At 42.0% G+C, this 19,976-nt stretch overlaps 1 protein-coding gene across 5 annotated transcripts in view; it reads right to left on the reverse strand.

The window, feature by feature from the left end:
* PLD1 (phospholipase D1) overlaps positions 1 to 19,976 on the reverse strand; it is a 231,700-nt gene that overhangs the window by 202,011 nt on the left and 9,713 nt on the right. For 3 of the 5 annotated variants that reach the window (XM_077161036.1, XM_077161038.1, XM_077161035.1), the window contains exon 2: positions 14,239 to 14,297. The gene's annotated coding sequence lies outside the window, so the exon portion shown is untranslated. Of the gene's footprint in view, positions 1 to 14,238; positions 14,298 to 14,699; positions 14,825 to 19,976 lie in introns of those variants that run through there. The other 2 variants (XM_077161039.1, XM_077161037.1) reach the window with 1 other exon arrangement.

Consider the following 19,976-nt stretch of genomic DNA (forward strand, 5'->3'; position numbering starts at 1 on the left):
GAGGATCCTTGCATCTGTGTTTTTTTTTTTGAGAAATTAGTCTGTAATTTTCTTTTCTTGAAGAATATTTATCAGGTTTTGGTATTAGAGTGATTCTGGCTTCATAGAATGATTTAGGCATTGTTCCCTCCTCTTCAACTTTTTGGAAGAGTTTGAGCAGGATTGGTATTAATTCTTCTTAGAATGATTAGTGAAATTCATCTGTGAAATCATCTCTCTGGTCCTGAGCTTTTCTTTGTTGGTAGGTTTTTTTATGATCGATTCAATCTCTTTACTTGTGATTGGTTTGCGGAGGTCTTCTATTTCTTCTCGAGTCACTGTAGGTTGTTGTGGGTTACTAGGAAGTTTTCAGTTCATCTAAGTTGTCTAGTTTGTTGGCATACAGTTGTTCATAGCCTCCTCTTATGGTCCTTCTTATTTTTACGGGATCCATGGTAATGGCCCCTCTCATTTCTGATTTTATTTATTTGCATCTTGTCTCTTTTTGTCTTTGTCAGTCCAGTTAAGGATTTGTCAATTTTGTTGATTGACAAACCAACTTCTGTTTTGTTGATTCTATTGTTTTTTGTTCTCAATTCCATTTATTTCCACTCTAATTGTTGTGATTTCTTTCCTTCTGCCTGCTTTGGGATTGGTTTGCTTTTCTTTCTCTAGTTTCTCCAGGTGTTCAATTGGGTCTTTGATTTTAGCTCTTTCTTCTTTCTTAGGGTAAGCACTTAAGGCTATAAACTTCCCTCTCAGCACAATCTTCGCTGCATCCATAAGTTTTGACATGTTGTGTGTTCATTTTTACTCATCTCAAGATACTTGCTTACTTCTCTCACAATTCTTCTTTGACTCACTGATTGTTTAAGAGCGTATTATTTAACTTCCATACATTTGTGAATTTTCCAGTTCCCTAGTTGTTATTGATTTACAGCTTCATTCCATTATAATCTGAGAAAATTCTTTGTATGATCTCAATCTTTTACAATTTATTATGACCTGTTTTGTGTCCCCAGCATATGGTGTATCTGGAGAATGACTGATGGGCACTTGAGAGGAAAGTACTGTTTTCTTTGCACTATATATGTCTGTTAAGCCTAGCTTATTTAGCATATTATTTAAGTTCTCTGTTTTCTTATTGATCCTCTATTTAGATGTTCTATTGAAAAGAGTGGTATGTTGAAATCTCCCACTATTATTTTACAGATGTCTATTACTTCCTTCAGTTTTGCCACTGTTTACCTCAACTGGTACCTTAATTAAGTGCATAAATATTTATGATTGCTATTTCTTTTTCGGTGTGTTGCCCATTTTATTAATATACGGTCCTTCTTTGTCTCATAAATTTTTGCATTTAAGGTCTATTTTGTTTGATATTAGTATAGATACTCCAGCTTTTTATTTATTTATTTATTTTGTAAAGAGCATATAGATGGTTCATACTGTTTTAATCCATTCTGCCAATCTGTCTTTGATTGGGGAGTTTAACCCATGTTATTACTGTAAAAGCAGTACTTACTTCAACCCTTTTATCCTTTGGCTTTTATTAGTCAGAGCTATTTTTTCTTTCTTTTTATCCTTTTACTTACCTTGACTGATGATCTTCATTTCTGTACTCTCCTCCAAGCCTCCCTCTTCTGTCTTTTCAGCCAGTAGGACTCCATTTAGTACTTTTTTGAAGGCAGGTCTCTTGTTAACAAACTCTCTCAGCTTCTGTTTATCTATGAGTATTTTAAACTCTCCCTCATTTTTGAAGGACAGCTTTGCTGGATAAAGAATTCTTAACTGGCTATTTTTTTTCTTTCAGTATTTTAAATATATTGTACCACTGCTTTCTTGCCTCGAGGGTTTCTGATGAGAAATCAGCACTTAGTCTTCTTTGGCTTCACTTGTATGTGGTGAATCACTCTCCTCTTGCTGCCATCAGAATTTTCTCTTTCTCTTGGCATGTGACAGTCTGATTATTGTGCATGTTGAAATAGGTCTATATGGATTCATTCTGAGTGGGGTATGTTAGGCTTCTTGGCTTTGCATATTTATGTCCTTTAAAAGGTTTGGGAAATTTTCAGTCATTATTTCCTCAAATATTTGTGCTGGCCTTCTTCCCGTATCTTCTCCTTCTGGAACACCCATGATGCGTATGTTCGTGCACTTCATGTTGTCAATCATTTTCCTGAGACCCTGTTTAATTTTTTCCATTTTTTTCTCTATCTGTTCTTTTGTCTGTTGAAATATGGATGTTCCACCTTCTAATTTATTGATCATTTCTTCTGCCTCTTCAAATTGCAGTTGTATGTCTCTAGCATATTTTTTTTAATTTCATCTACAGTGTCTTTAAATTCCATAAATTCCTTAATGTGATTTTTCTATGTATTCTTTCAAATTCATCCTTATGCTCACCCATTGTCTTCTTAATATCCTTTATCTCTTCTAGCCATCTCATTGAATTTGTTTAGGAAATTTATTTGAACATCTTTGATTAGCTGCTCCAAATTCTGTGTCTCCTCCAAGTTATGAATTTGTTCCTTTGACCGGGTCATATATTCATGTGTTCTGATTTTTTTATGATATCTTGTATCTGATTATCTTGATAGATTTTTTCTGAAGGTCAGTTTCTCTCTCTGGTCTAGGATTTTGTGTTGATTCAGTTTGAATTAAGGTTCTCTTTTGACAGTTGGATCATCAGTATTTTCCAGTCAACACAAGGCTGGGTACCCATGTAGGGGACATAGGCAAGATCCAACCAGCCCTGGGAGAGGGTCTACAGAGACTCCAAAAAGCCCTTTTTACCCCATAGTTTCCTACCTTCCCAGCAGAGGGCGCTCTTCAGCTACCTAGGAAGCCAGGCTTTTATAGCCTTTTGCCAACTCTGCTTCTTAAGCAGTTGAAACAGTGGCACCCAGCACCAGGCACTGAGAGAGGCTGAAACTACAGGGATCCCATGTTCTCACGTCACCGGCTAATATGTGGCTCAGGGTTGGGCTGTGTCTACCTGCAGCTGTCCCAGTCCACAGCTGCGCCCCTAGGCAAGGACTGGGCTGCCTGTTGCTGTGTCCCTTGAGGGTACAGGGGTACAGATGGACGCCAGGAGCCCTGAAGGAAATCACTCATAGTCCTTGACCATGATTCCTCGGTCTCTTTATCCCGCACTTCGCTGTGCACTGTACCCATCTCCCCTGGTCCCTTGATCCCAAACAACTGATTCGGACAATTTCTGCCTGGCTGCTTGCTGCTTTGGGGAGAGAACTAGGTTCTGCTGCTAACCTCCCTAAGCCTCCATTTGGAAGCTTCTCCCTGGGGCCCTTTTGCATGCAGCACTCCTCAGGGGCTTGTGTTCTGCCCTGGGTCTCCACGGACCTAGGCCCCTGTGTCTGGATACGCGTAAGGCTCTAACAGTGTTGTGAATGATTTCTAGTCTGTGTACCTGGCGGGAGGTGGGAGGGATCCGAGCTGCTGCCTCTGCACTGGTCCCAAGCTGCATGGGGAAGAGGAGCCGCCAGTCCCAAGGAAGTTTCCTACCTGCTATTTTTCTCTTTCTTTGATTCTACATTCGTGAAGTCCCTCTCCAGTCTCTACCTCCCTCCAGAGTTCTAAGTAAATGAGATTTGCCCCTTTGTTTTGCTGAATCTCTGGGGAGGTTTTTTCAAGGGTCTTCTTATGTCGCCATCCATAAGATATTATTACACCCGATATCTTATTTGACTTGCATCTTCCCTTTAAGGTCAATGCCATTATTTTCCCCAATTCTCACATGAAGAAAACGGGGCCAGAAAAGTGAACTGGCCAACATCATTTATTCTTTCATTCATTCAATCTATTTATTGACCACCTACTCAACCCAACAGGCGCTACTGTCAGCATTAAGCATATGACAGAAAGCCCTCGTCTTCAGGGAGGTTAGAGTCTATCGGGGAAGACAAAGACAGACTATCAACAAACAACTGTAAAAGCAAACAGCATTAGAAAACTAAAAACTAAAGCAGATTAAGAGTGCGGAGAGTGGGGGATGGGAGGCACTCCTTTAGACAGGGTGGTCACAAGAGCCTCTTTGGGAAGGTAACATTTAAGCAGACCTGGATGAAGTAAGACATCAAGCCATGTAAGCACCTGGAGCAAAGGTCCATGGCAGAAAAAATAAAAACTGCCAAGGCCTGAGGCCAAAACAAGTTTGCCTGTACAAGAACAGCAAAAAAAGCCCATGTAGCCAGAGTGCTGTGAAAGAAAAGGCGACAATATAGGATGAAGTCCAAGACGGCAGTCTGATTGTGTATGATTTTGTCGACGACTACAAGTTCTTATACTAAGTAGAATGCAAAGGCACTGGGAGGTTTTAATCGGGAAAGTGAAATGCTGTGACATTTTTAAAGATTACTCAGATTTTAGTTGCTGTTCTAGTTTGCTAGCTGCCGGAATGCATCACACCAGAGATGGATTGGCTTTTAATAAAAGGGGATTTATTTTGTTGGTTCTTCAGAGGAAAGGCAGCTAACTTTCCACTGAGGTTCTTTCTTACGTGGAAGGCACAGGATGGTCTCTGCTGGTCTTCTCTCCAGGCCCCTGGGTTCCAACAACTTTCCCCGGGGTGACTTCTTTCTGCATCTCCAAAGGCCTGGGCTGAGCTGCAAGTGCTGAGATGAGGAATGCCGAGCTGCTTGGCTGTGCTACATTGCATTCTCTCATTTAAGCACCAGCCAATTAGGTCAAACGTCACTCATTGCAGCAGACACGCCTCCTAGCTGACTGCAGATGTAATTAGCAACAGATGAGATTCACGTACCATTGGCTTGTGTCTGCAGCAACAGAACTAGGTATGCTCATCTGGCCAAGTTGACAACTGAATCAAACTAACATAGTTGCAGAGAACAGAATGAAAGAAAACAGAAGGACTAATTAGGAGGAACCTGCAATAATCCAGTGAGAAATGATGGTGGTTGGGCTAGAGGAATGGCTGAGAAGTAGTCAGAACTAGGATACATTTTGAAGTACTTTCTGATGTAAGTTGTGGCGTGGGGTGTAAAATAAAAAGAAGCATCAAATATGACTCTAAGAGGAACAGGGAGAAGAGTCCAATTATTGCTCTGTGGAGGACAGTGGGTGGTGGGGGAGAGGACAAGCAGTAAGTTTTAGGGGCAACTCAAGAATTCCATGGGTCAAGTTTAAGAAAGCTGTTAGATAGCCAAATGAAGATCCATAGGAAGTTGGATGTGTGTCAGTTTCAGGACTATAGATACAAAATTTGGAGACAGATGGCTTCAAGCATGGTAGTTGGCTTTAAATAAAATATTAAAACAATAAGACTGACTGAGAGTGAATAAAGAAAAGAACTGTGAAGACTGAGGCTCAGGTCCCTCCAACATTTAAATGTCAGAAGAAGAGAAGGTTCCAGGAAAGGAGGCCAAAAAAGGAGCTGTTAGTGAGGTAGAAAGGTAACAAGGAAAGTATGGTGACACAGAAGCCAGGTGAACAAAGACCTTCAAGGACAGTGATCAATTATGTCAAAGAGGCTTGAGAGATGGAGTAAGAGGGAGGCTCAAAACTGACCATTGGATGAAGCAACATGGAGGTCAGTGATGGCTAGACTAGAATGGTTTCAAGGGAATTTGAAGCACAAAAACCTAAATGGAGTGGGTTCAAATGGGAATGTGATTGCAATACATTGCTGAGACAAATCACAGACCTAAATAAGTGGATATACATTGTGTTCATGAGTTAAAAGACTAAATTAAGTTACAATATCTGTTCTCCTCAAGCTGTTCTACAGATTCAGTATAATCTCACCAAAAGCCCATCAGACTTCTTTGTAGAAACTGACGGGCTGATTCTAAAATGTATGTGGAAATGCAGAGGCCATAGAATATCCAAACCTAGCATAAAAAGTTAAGAACAAAGTTTGAAGACTTACATCACCTGACTTCAAGACTTACTATGACATTACAGTAATCAAGACAAGACAGTATGGTACTGGAAAAGAATTAACAAATAGTTTAGTGAAACAGAACAGAGACCACAGAAAAATACTCACATTCAAATGTTCAACATACCTAACACAATAAAATATTACAATATCTGGCAAAACCAAATGTTGGAGAGGATATGGAGCAAGCAGAATTCATACTTTGCTGGTTGAAGCGTAAAATAATACAAGCATTTTGAGTAAAGTTGTAGCAGTTTTCTTATGAAACTAATCATACACCTATACTTTGACCCAATAATTTCACTCCTAGTTACTTACTCAGGAAATAACCCAAGAAGACATACATCCACAAAAGGACTTGTACAAGAATGTTCACGGCAGCTTTATTCAGAATAGCCCAAAACAAGAAATACAGGTATCTGTCAATAGGAAAATGGATAAACAAACTGTCCTATTGTCAGACAATGGAATAGCCTCAGCAATAGAAAGGAATTACTGATACGACATGATACAGCTGAATCTCAAAAACATCATGCTGAGTGAAATAAGTCTTGAGAGAGTGTATGATTCCATTCTTTCAATGTTCTAGAGTAAGCAAAATAAATAAGTGGTGGCAAAAAGTGACAATAGAGGTTGCCTCTAGCAGAAGGGGTGGCAGAGATCTGGGGACTGACTGGGAAAAGGGATGAGGACACTTGCTGTGGCCACGTCACCTTCTGTACCTTGTTAGAGGTTTGTGTTGCACAGGTGTGTGCATTTTTCAGAAATCTTTGAATGGTTCACTAAGATTTGCACATTTCACTGTATATAAATTTTATCTCAAAGGAAAAAAGAACTATAAACAGATACTGAATCTAGCAAATAGCGTGCACACTGATATATTCAGGAGTGAGTGTACTGATGCCTGGAACTCACTTTAAAATATTCAAAAAAGGGTGGGCCATGGTGGCTCAGTGCAGAGTTCTCTCCTGCCATGCCAGGGACCCGAGTTCTATTTCCGGCGCCTGCCCATGCAAAAAAATAATGTTCAAAATAAATAAAATGGACTGATAGAGGACAGAGGCATGGATAGATGGCAAGATATGTTAAAGCAAATCGTTAATTGCAGAATATGGGGGCTGTGTATATGGATGCTCAGTTTACCATTTTTCTACTTTTATGTATGTTCAAAAATGTTCATAATAAACTATTTGGGGGGAGGGAGAGAGTATGAGGTAATGGACAGTAGACACACAGAACAGAAAACGTGTTCAAAGAGTTTTGCTTTAAAAAGGAACCTGGATGCAGGCCACCCAGGTTCGATTCCCAGAGCCTGCCCATGGAAAAAAAGGAACCTGGAGAGATAGGGCTAAGCTGAAGGGTGACATAAGACTAAGGAGTTATTTGTAAAGAAGGAAGATATTACAGAATGCTTGATTGATGAGATGATCCAGTAAAAAGAGGCACTTTTTTAAGTTAGTGGAAGGATACCATGAAACAGTGTTGTGAACAAACCCAGGAGGAGGGATCCGGCTCTTTAGCGGGGAGCATGCGCAGCTGAGCCACCGGCAAGGGGGGGAGGCGGAAGTGGGGAGGCGGAAGTGGGGTAATTCGGTGGTTCTCCTCAGACACCTTCTAGTTTCCCAGTGATATAAACAGTAGGTCATTAGTGGGTCAGGAGGGGATGCTGGTGGGTTAAGGAAAGAGGGTAGGTATGGAGTAGTCACTGGGAAGAGTGCATTGACTAGGGAATGTGATGGGATTTGAAGGCCCGCAGGAGGCGTGCCGCGGGGGGTGGAGGTGGGGAGCAGATTTTGTCTAGGGCCAACGAAGTGTGGGTCAGTTAAATGTCAGAGGTAGGTAGGTAGGTGTGTGTGTGTGTGTGTGTGTGTGTGTGTGTGTGTGTACGCACGCTATTCGGGAGAAAGTGCATAGTTGGCAGCGAGTTGATTTCCTCCAGGGCTGGGATTTGAAGGAGCGCATGGAGGGGGGAGAGCGATCACAACAGTGGGCCATGGAATATAAGCTCAGTAAAGGGGAAAGTCTAATATTAGAGGAGCTGATGGACAGTAAAACTGTGGCAGAGGCAAAGGACTGGAGGCTCAGGCAGCTTGAAAAATTATTGGTCTGGGCATAGTAGAAGAAGTGAGAAGAAAAGTTGATAGATGGTGGAGCTGGGAGTTGAACCCAGATGACTCCAAAGTCATCTCTTAACTGTAACACACTCCAGCATTTTCAGCCCTTCTGGCTTCTATAAATCTCTGTGTTTGGACAATCTGAGCCATCATTTGCCCTCGTTCTTTAGAACTGATTTTTATAAAGCAGTGGTGTTTATGTCCTGGAGTGGGAAATAAAAGACATAAAGAACTGGTGTGATTTTTTTCAAGCGTGTCAACAAATTAGCTACAAGAGACAGTTTTTCCCTTGTCTTCTCAGCACATCCTTCAACCCCTAAAGAGTACATGTTGCTCCTTGAAATAAATACCACGTTTTGGAACATCTAAAAAAAAAAACTCAGAAATTATTTAATGAGAGTTTATATTAGAACATTTAAGCAATAAGTCACCTCACACACACACACACAAAGACGTTAATACTCAGGTGTTCAGAATTTCAGAAGGACTGCTAATTGGGAATTTAAGAAACCACATTAAAGCACCACGCTTTCGATGGCATTTCTGTGCTAGTCTGGCCTTTCTTCTACCTCCCACCTGCATACACACCATGTCCCGTGAATCATGCTGTTCCTCCTACAAAACCAATCCTGCCTCTCATCTGAGCTTCTGCACTTGATATTCTCTCTGGATCCCCCTGGAATCCCCAAAGCTCCTGATCTGTTCCCCTTAGGTTGCTGATCAGTTTGTATGTGGAGTCATAAGCTATTGAAAGTATCTGTAGAATCTCTCCCCTTTGTATCATCAAATATTTGAATCTGAAACTCCACATGATTAACCTTGTATTGGATACAGAATGTCTAACACTGTGCCTGGCATGTTACAGCCAATGAGTAAACAGCTGCTGACAGTACAAATACATATTTTAGAGGGAGAGATAAGGAAAAGTTAAATACAATGTTGGATATGCCTATTTTCAGCTCTGCATGCTATGTCTAAAACTAAGGTCACCCCTGTGGAGATCCTCATTTCATCACTGCAAGATACTGTCAAGTTATCCTACCAAATGTCTGCCTCAATTTAAATGTCCATCATGAGCTTGGACAAAAGCCGAAATCCTAGCATTTATGTACACGCCCTACCTCTATAACAGTCCAAGAGAAATACAAAGCGAGACACGAACGTAAGCTACATATTTAATTTTAAATTTGCTGGTAGCCACATTAAGAAGTAAAAAACCGCATTAAAAAGAAAGAAGTAAAGGAACAGGCAATGGTGGCTCAGTAGCAGAGTTCCTGCCTGCCATGCCGGAGACCTGGGTTCAGTTCCCAGAGCCTGTGCACGTGAAAAAAAAAAAAAAAAGAAAGAAGTGAAGTTAATTCTAGTAATATATTTTATTTAACTCAGACTATCCAAAACACTATGTAATTTCAACACGTAATAAAAAGAATGGAATATTTACATTGTTCTGTACTGTCTTCAAGATCTTGTATGTATTTTACACTTAACAAAACATTTCAATTCTACTGGCCACATTTCAAGTGCTCAAGACCCACATGTGGCTAGTGGACACAGCACTGGACAGAACAGATCTATAATGTCCTTAAAGGTAGAGACTTTCATTTATCCCTACACTCCCTACAGTGATTTATTTATTCATTAAATAAGATATAAATGCAACAAGTATGTAAAAGCATGAAGTTCTTTCTACATACTTAGAAAGGATTCAACAACTGTTGACTTCTTTCCCTGTGCATGCAATAGATGTTCAATAAATGTTCCTGGGATTTTATCTTTAAGGTGGAAATAGCACGTTATGACCAAGATAGCCAGATTCCCTGTATCCTGCTCGCCACTCTCTGAGCACTTTTGTGAACTTAATGTGGTTTCATAGCAGAGTTTCCTGGTAGAATAATATTTTACCCACAAATAAACTATCCCAGATTACTTGAAAATACTAATATCTCAGAATAAAATAAAATAGTATCCTGGACTTCATCAGTCCCCAGGGAGTTTGATCTGAGCAAATGCAGAGGGTACACCCACCTCTAGCTAAATTAATGAAAGTAAATTTCTGAGGCTGTGAAACTGAAGAAAAGACCCAGAAAGCCTGTCTTTCTGAACCATGGAGCAGCCTCTCTGATCCAACTGGAAATGGCTGGGCAAAAGGATCCTACATTACAGAATATAATGTATTTTCCCAGAGTGGGGGTGGGGGGGAGGATAATTGAAGCCACTGAGTTACCTAGCAGTGACTTAGGCCTCCAATTCTCAAGGAATTAGAATAAGATAAAGAATTAAGAACACTAAAAATATTTTTCACATAATTGAATATTATTGAGGATTCAAAAGGCATTTCAGAATCTTGTATGCCTCAAAGCACCATTATAATCATAAATTTGCACTGATGGTATCATAAAAATTGTAATTTGAGTTTCCATGATGTTGATTTCTCACTCAAAACACAAATCAACAAGTAGTTATTGAATGTCTATGCTACATAGAAAACAGTATCTCAACCTGGCAAAATTTCAACTAAGATAAGCGACATGGAAACTTCCCTACCAATTCCTGTCCGTCACTCAAATGTTCTAGCCAAGCAAATACATCTTATAATACATCCAGTGCCTTGTAGCAATGCCTCATGCTAACTAGCTTCCTTCATTAATAGGTCATTACAGCTTTAAACTTCCCAGCCTTCTGTCCACTCATTCCTTGTTTAATTCAATTCATCTATCCAGGTGAACAAATATTTACTGAGTGCACAGCTCCAGCAGAGTGCCAGCCACCAAACACACAACAAACAATCAGATGGATGTGTTCCCTGCCCTTGGGAAGTATACAGTTGAAATTTCTTGCCAATAGCTGTCCATTCTGCTCTTTCCATCTCAAGGCTTTGTGCCTGTGCAGAATTACCCACTAACAAACGGGCACCTGGCAGAAAAGGCCAGAGGTCATGGCTGGGTTTTACTATCTCTGTGCTGTCCGGTGAATCTCCTTCTTTAGGAAGTTCATCTGTGCTCAACACAGGCCTAATTTCTGGAGTTGTTATCTTGAGATGGAATACGTGCCCTGGGCATTTTTTCCCCTTCCTTCTTCAGATGAAATTACTTTTGCTTGGCAATTCCTTCAGACCATTCATTAAAGAAATACCTGGGTGCCCCCAAGTGGCCAATGCTTCTCTCACATTCCAAGAGCTGGCTGCCTATAGAAATAAATGCAGCCCCCAAGAAAAACTTCACAGACATAATTTAACCTAAGAGAAAACATGAAGGATTTAGGCACCAGGAAAGGAATCTTAAAGATATTTATATATGTTATAACTAATTTGAATGCCAGTATGTCCAGAAAGTAAAATAAAGCCATTTTTTTCCTCTGTAATGTTCATGTAGTGGTGTATGTAAGTGGAGGGCAGGGGTGAGGTGGAGTGTGGAAGAGAATAAGCACGGCAGGTTAATACAAGGTAAAGGAAACAGCAAATATATTGTGCCTGGGTCCCCATTTAGAAAAAGGGAGTATTTTTACCCCTGATAATGTAATGAAATTCATTACAGAATGAACTGTTTTTTTTTTTTTTAAAGATTTTAAAAACATAATTGTTAGTTTCAAAAACAAAATGAGCTTTTGTGATTGTAAGTGCACCTGAATTTTCTCTCTGTCAGGGCTGAAAGGAGGATATGAAGACCTGCAAACTGATGAGATAGGTGACAGAGAGAAACAGGATTATCTCTTCAGCAACTGCTGAGAAAATAGCCCAGGTTCAGAAGTCAACAACACTACGGAGCCAGCAGTGATGAATTTTTCCTTAATGCTTAGGATTCTTGGATCCTGAATTCAGTCAGCTAATATTTCAATAAATCAAACAGCTTGCCCCTGGTTTTCTAAGAGACTGTCTCTGTATTAGCTTCCCAAATAAAACCCAAAACAAACAGACAAAGAGTACACAGCAATAAATAAAACAAAATATCAAGATATATTACAAATTTGTTGGATTTTTCTTAAAACTTTTCATGTCTCCTTAACGCTGACCCAGGAAATTACTGTCAGGAGGATGACAAAACCCAGTTCATTCCAGGACAAAAGAGCATTTACACATTTGCCCACCTGTAGCTGTCCACATTTATTATCTCTTGGGGAGAGAACATCAGCAGATAAAGGAAAGCAAGCGCTTATTACATTTGTGCTTCTTTCCTTCTATTGCCAATCAATTGTTTTACAACAATTTAATCAATTGTTGGAGCTTAAATTCTCTGCCGTCTTCCCAGAAGTTGGTTTGCATCTATTAATGGGATCGTTTATTTGAATTTTATGCCCTCATCCTAATACTTAGAATACTTACTGTGTGCTATGTTCTCTGCTAGGCACTGAGGATTCAAGGATGCATAAGACAGGTACTGCCCTCAGAGAGCTGGCACACCAGTGGAGGAGGTAGCCGACATGGCACAAGCAACAAAAGCATGTCATGCACAAGAAGAACCGCGAGCAAAAGTGCTGCACAGACACCGAGGGGGCAGAACTGACTTGGCATGCAAGGAAAACAGGAGGTCAGGGAAGGCTGTGGCCAAGATGTAGGGTGCTCCTTTCAAACAGACAAGGGAGGGCATCCTATCAAAACAATCAAACAGATAGGAGGGCATCCTATCTGTGTTAGTTAGATTCAGTTGTCAACTTGGCCAGGTGAGCGTACCTAGTTCTGTTGCTGCAGACATAAGCTAATGGTATGTGAACCTCATCTGTTGCTAATTACATCTGCAGTCGGCTAGGAGGCGTGTCTGCTGCAGTGAGTGACATTTGACTTAATTGGCTGGTGCTTAAATGAGAGAGCACAAGGTAGCACAGCCAAGCAGCTCGGCATTCCTCATCTCAGCACTTGCAGCTCAGCCCAGGCCTTTGGAGATGCAGAAAGAAGTCGCCCCGGGGAAAGTTGTTGGAACCCAGGGGCCTGGAGAGAAGACCAGCAGAGACCATCCTGTGCCTTCCACATAAGAAAGAACCTCAGTGGGAAGTTACCTGCCTTTCCTCTGAAGAACTAACAAAATAAATCCCCTTTTATTAAAAGCCAATCCGTCTCTGGTATGTTGCATTCGGGCAGCTAGCAAACTGGAACACTATGCAAACAATCCCAAAGCAGGAGGGTGCATGGCCCTTCAGAGAGAGAGTTTCAGAGAGACAGAGATAGTCAGAGAGACAGCGTGTGTGTTGAGGAGGCTGTAGATGAGATTGAAAAACTGGGTGAAAGCCAGAGTGAGGAGGGTCTTGAATGCCATGTGAAAGAGTTCTGGATCTAGTCTTTGGTGATAAGGAGCCACAGGAAGATTTCAGTTGCAGAACAACATGGCCCAACCCATATTTAAGAAAGCGCACTCTGTGAAGCTGGCAGCTGAGAATCCACAGTACTCCAGGTGTGAGGGCAGAACCCACTCAGGGGGTGGGCCCGTGGGAATGGAAAGGAGGAACTAAGGAAGGGCTTAGTCACCAGTGAGTTGTTCGGGGACAGGGAGGCAGGAGTGTCGAAGATGCCCGCATTTCTCACTCAAGCGAGGAGACGTGGGGTGACTGACATTCCCAGAGATGCAGAATGCCCAGGGGGACAGGGAGCATGACGGCCCCAACAGAGCAGAATTTCAAGAGGAAAGAGTTCAACAGGATCAGACAGGCCCAAGCAGTGGAGTAGCTGAACACTGGGAGGTCACAGTTAGGTTAGAAAATTCAGACTGCCTGGAGTGGTCTCAGAGGAGCAGGGCAGGGCGGGAGGACAGCACAGATATGTCATAAGGGGCTGCAGTTCCTGGGGCTACTTCCAAGCAGCCTGGCAGTAAATTGGAGGAAAGAGGGAAGTAAGCGGGGCTGCGAGAAGGGTTGGACATACGGAAGGGGCTTTGCCAGTCTGCAAGCTGCAGGGAATGATTTAATAGTGAATAAATGGTTTCATGTCTGAGAATGGGAAGGTCTCACAGGAAAGTGTATAAAAGAAAGAAAAACACATAGAGAAGAACTTCCAAGAGGCCTGAGACAGGTAAGAAACAGACAGATGGAAATGTTTGGGGTGAAGGAAAATGATTCCGAATTGAGTCCTGCAGCCTGCTTTTTTGGAAAAGAAAGAGGCAGGGTCAATTTTCAAAAGAGGTGGAAGTTTATTTGCTGCCTATTCTGTGCCAGGCATCGTTTGAGGCTCTGCAGACGCAGAAGCAGACAACCCTGCTTCCCCCATGCAGCTTACTTTCTGACTGAGGTTGGAAAGCATACCTTTTCAGTTGGGTCAATTAGCAGAGTCTGAGCTGTTTGCTTCAATTTCACGTGGTGGCCTAGGAACAGAAATGGTGAGAGAGATTCAAATTCCAGTCTATCTTGCAGTGAGAAACCACCCTCACCCAATGTCATCCACATAAATACCTACCAAAAGATAGGGAGGATTTAAGAATTAATTATTGTTTGCATAAGGGAATTAAATAAACAGAATCCTACAATATGCACCTTTTTCTTTTAGCTCCTTCATTCATTCATGCAACAAACCTTTCTTAGCATTTACTGTGTGCCATGAGTTTTACTAGGCAGCTGCTGGAGTAGCACAGCAAACAAAAAAAAATGCCTGCTCTCAAGGGGCATCCATGCTAACATGGCAGGAGGAGGGGGCTACATATATATATATCATATCAGAGCACAGAAGAAAGAGCAGCACAAAGTCATGGAGCAAAACGAGGTTCTACCTTAGGTGAGCATGGCGGGCCTCTGAAGGACATGAGGACGCTCAGCATGCTGCAGTGGGAACCCTGCAATTCGTATCTCACCACAATGCAGCAACATCCACTGCCCTTCTCAGAACCCACACTGACTTCTTAGGAGAGCTTAGCAATTTCTCCTGTATCTGCTGTGAAACCAGTCCCCCACCCCCTCCCCCAAGAAGACCCGGGGCACTCATGTTATATTCAGATTACAGAGATGCAGTCACTTGCCCTCCTGCAGATCCAGATAGGGACCCCGCACAGGGAGTATGCTAGTTTTGGGGGGCCTCGTGCCCCCGGGTTTACAGTCAAGATGGCATCAAATGGATGGCTTTGTTAATCTCTTCATCCACCAGACCACAAGGTTTCTGAAAAAAGCCTCATCTGACCTGAGACGCCATACACAATTCCTAACTAATACAAGAGCTGTAGTCTCTATTTCCTTAGCTTTCCACATCTGAGTTGTGACATAATAAGGTAGAGCTGTATTTGATTTTGCCGCTATGCACAGAGAGGACGCATTAAGTGTTTCAAAGTATTCTCAGACAAACAACCACAGTAGAAACCCATCTTCATTTCTTCATGCTGCTTTACTTTGGCAAAAGAATATGAGAAATGTCTTAACAGTCTGCGATAAATAAATGCTTTCACAAAGCCACTAACTTTAATTCCCATGGAATAGTGTCTAATGTGGCAAGCCTGTGGTCACATCCAAATCCACTTATCCAACAGATTTGTGCTGCAGAAAATTCACTCTACTGCATCTTTAGATAGGGTCTGTCTTTCTATGTTGGAGTCATCTAATTTCCCCCAAACCCAGAGCCCTTGAGCATATCTGGGGTATATTTTTGCTGAATGCAGACCACATTGCTATTTCAAAGCCTATAATTCGACTCAGTAGTGCTGGGATTTCTGGATGTTGGTGAACATAACCACCAAAAGTGACACACACTTCTGGCAGAAACCCTGTCCTCTTGAGCTCTATTGTGTCACTGTATCACAGTGAAAAACTGCCTGACGCACCAGGCAGCTGACAACTGTGAGAGGGAAAAAACATCAGGCCCGTGACCAAGGGGAAAATGAAGTGATTAATATGGAAAACACAGCAAGAAACATCAAACAGGAAAAAGCTGACATTTCCCATACCTTCAGCTTCAATTAAATTTGTTTTCTCTTCACACCGACTGTAAAAGGCCAGATCAAAGTATTCACATGGTACAAAAGCCTCAGATGTCTTCCTGACCCTGGCTCATTTATGATACTGCAGAGTCTCTGACTCCTTTTTTCAGAGGAAGGAAGGGAGGCAAGGTTAACATAATCACAATTCTGTAAAGATAAACTTGGGAAACTACACACGTAAACACAATGGGCCAAATGGTTCCCAGCATAGGCCACAATCTTTCGCGCCTCCACTCCTTTGTCCGCCATTTCCTTCCTTCAGTGTTCTCTAAGCAGTCCTCTGTAGCCAGTTCCCCGGCTCCTTTACCCAACACCATCCTTTAAACACTGCTGTTTCTTGGGGCTCTGAGCTCCACCGAGTCAACCTGTGGACCACCACATCTCTTCTCACCCTGCCTCCTCCTGGGGAGGGGGCTCCCACAGACCTCATGGGTTTCCCCACAAGTTCTCAGTACTGGCACCACCAGTGCCAACACTCTTACCCATGAACACCCAATACCTGCTGAAAGATCCACTCGGAGGGCTCACGAGTGCCTATTTCATCAAGTTCAAAATAGCGCATGATTCAATTTCTCCACCTCGCCTCTCAGTTCCGTCCTCTTTGCCTGTCCCACACCCTGGCCATGGATATGCTGCTCTCTATGTTGCAGAATTCGCTACCAGCCCTTCATGCACCCTGGGACCACTTCTACCCTTCCCCACAGCTACCAAAAGCTGCTGATTTTATCTACTGAAAGTAGACAGGGCTGGTCCACCCTAGTCAGACACTCTGGGTTTGCTGGTGGGTCAGGGAGGCTCCTGGCCTCCGGGCCCTCATCTGTTCCAGCTGCCTCTGGACTGGGCTGCCCCAGTGAGTCCTAACTGGCCCTCTGGAAATCAGTTTCAGTTCCCAGGTGAAAGCCAGAGCTGCCCTCCTTAAATATGGCTCTGACCATGTGGCCCCTTTGCTGCCAAAAGTCCAAAACCAAGAACAAGCTCAATTTAACTTTCCAACTCTCTCATTCTCAATTCCACTTTGGTCTTTCCTCCATGTCCACCCTACACTCCACCTATGCTTGACTATGCCCCTATTCCCATATACTTCTGCATACCCCTTCCCACCAAGAGACCGAGATGGCGCCATCCTCCAAAACACACTACCTGACAAGGCTCCATCCGCTTTTCAAGATCCTGCTGGACATTAGGACCACTCCGATGTCCAGCTGTCAATCTGTCAACCCACTTCTCCACACATTCCCCACTGCATGTAACTTGTACTTGTTTCACAGCATTCAGTCCTTGAATTGTGGTTACTGATGTGTCAGCTAAGCCATTATATCAGCGGTTCTCAAATCATGGTCTGTGAACCTGCAGCATCAGCAGCATCTGGGAACTGGCTAGAAATGCAAATTCTCCGCCCAGACCCACTGAGTCAGAAATTCTGGGGAGAGGTGAGGGCAAGCAATCTGATTGTGATGCACAGCAGAGAGTGAGAACCACTGCACTGGTTAATTCACTAAGGTTAATTAACTAAGATCATCTAAAGTTAATTCATTCCTTGCTCAAGCGGGAGAGACTGACACAGACAGGAATGGTGGTGGAATTTCCTGAAATAAATTACCAAGGGTCACACTAGATTAGTGGCAAAACCAAAACCAGAATTCAGGTGGTCCTGAATGCAAGACCAGGGTTCTTTGCAGCACGGCCGTACTTTCTCATAGTGAATGTGGACAAATGAAATAGATACATAAATGCTGGTTATGGAGTAGAAACTGCACTTAAATTATCTATAAAATTATAGATTGTGCAATTAACAAATTGGGTCATTTTCAATCTACAACTTCAAAAGGATGAATCAGTTCTCAGAATTGCGAAGAAGGCTTATTTAGAAAAGCACTTTTTGTCTAAAAGCACAGTGATCCCTTCAGGGAATGAAGAATAATCAGCCTCTAAGTTTATATTCCTCAAACTTTTTGCATGATTCACTATAAAAATGTAAAGCATGCTCACAGAATGATGTCAGAGACAAACTCAGAAAGTTGTCTTTTTAAAAACATAATACAATATCGTGGATATCTTTCTTTTAAATGTATATATTTTTAAGAGACCAGCTTTTGCCCACAGTATATGCAAATATCTCAATGTGAAAAAAGCTAACATATATTGATGTGAATAAGATCTTTAAAGTTCTCACTTATTTATTTTGGACCTTCTATTTAAATTTGATTGAAGTTGGCTAAATTCTTTGAGGGTCTATTCTCTAAAAGTTTTTAGAGACTTACTACTGCTTAAATTCCACTCTTCCTTATAAGCTCCACAATGGCTATCATGTGAGAATAATTTTCAGGCACGTTTTCCACTTTTCCATGACTCATTTGTAAAATGATATATGAAAGTAAATATCACTAACCCTCAAAATGTGAAACCTAAAGAAACTTTAAAGGGAAGGAAAAAGTTCGCAGGCCAATGAATTCAGGAAACACTAACCCATACTTAAATCAGACAGTCCCATTGTTTTGTAATCTGCAATGGCAGGAAAGTGCCATTGGGTGAAAGCAAAGTAGACTGATAAATGCTGTGGGGTACAATATAAAGCTAAATGATGAGGGTGTGTTCAGTGAATTACAATCACTTACAAATTCTCTACTAAATTCTACCCTCATTTTTGAAGCATTAAGCAATAGATTTACTACACTTGGAGAAAACCAAACCTTTGCCTTGGGAAATCATATTCTCAGGTGTTCCCTCCAAGGACAGCAAGTCCCAGAGTGACTGAGGGGTCCACTGCCCCATCCGGGACTAAAGACCAGAGCTGGGCAGACCCCGTCCTCTCTGCCCTAGGGCTGTGGTAGTCCCCTTGCTCCCCACTGGCCCTGGTGGGTATGGACCAAAGCCTTCAGCCAAGCACAGGCTTTATCTGAAACAACACCTCTCCTCCTCTGCCCCAGACTCAGCTTGGTTTGTGCACTGTGAAAAAGAAAAGAGTGAACTCTGTTCATCTTTCCTGGTCACTCACTGGACAGGTGGTCATTTTACATTATGGATGAGTTTCAGTCTCCTGAGTTCATGGCCCTAGGACATCAGGGCGTAAGGAGAGCTTTGTGTGGTAGTTGGGAGGCTGTATGTATCCCAGAAAGGGTCATGTTCGTCTAATCCATTCCTGCGGGTGTAGACCTATTATAGGTGGGACCTTACGATTAGGTTATTTCAGTTGGGATGTGACCTACCTGAATCAAGGTGGGTCTTAACAGTCTTGCTAGAGTCCTTTCTAAAACATATAGAGATAAAATTAAGAGCAGCTCATAGAAAAAGTCCCCCAGAGAAGCTGAGAGAAGACCCACAGAAGACAAAGAGGAAGCCACTAATCAGAAGCTAAAAGCAACGAAACCCAGGACAGAAGGACCAGCCAGCAGATGCCGGTCATGCACCTTGCCATGTGACAGAGCTGTCCTGGATTCCAGCAGCCTCTCTTCAGGTACAGGTATTGTCCAGTTGATACCTTGAGTTGGACATTTTCATAGCCTAAGAACTGGAAATCGTAAGTTAATAAATCCCCACTGTAAACACCAACCTATTTCTGGTATATTGCACTTTAGCAACTTTAGCAAATAAAATATCTTGCTATGTAGAAATCATCAGATTAAGTACCTATGATTTAGTGAATGAACAAAGAAATTGAGAAATAAATTCTGGGTGGAATCAGGAGACAGTGTCAGCTTGGACAATGATTTGAGATGAAGACAAGAGAAAAACACAGAGAATTAAATATTTGTTTTGGCTCTGTTAATTCTAAATTGCAGTGCTTATCCTTTATGCTTAATTTGTGCTTAATTACCATGCAGTACAATAATGACTATACAAATGTTAATTTGGAACAAATTAACACTGTTGTCTTTTATTTGATTGCAACAACTCTTCAGGTCTGTTGGGCCTGGTATTTACAGCTGGTCCATCTGGGAGTTGACCTGTGGCTCTAAAGCTACTACAGGAGACCCTTTACCTGGTTGTGGTGTGAACCATTCTTCTGAATGGCAACCCTAGGGAAGCCACTTAAGGGATCAGCTGCTGGGGTGGGCTGCACCCTCCTTATAGGAGAAATGAGTC

Source organism: Tamandua tetradactyla, chromosome 5, assembly GCF_023851605.1.
Source record: "Tamandua tetradactyla isolate mTamTet1 chromosome 5, mTamTet1.pri, whole genome shotgun sequence".
Taxonomy (NCBI): domain Eukaryota; kingdom Metazoa; phylum Chordata; class Mammalia; order Pilosa; family Myrmecophagidae; genus Tamandua; species Tamandua tetradactyla.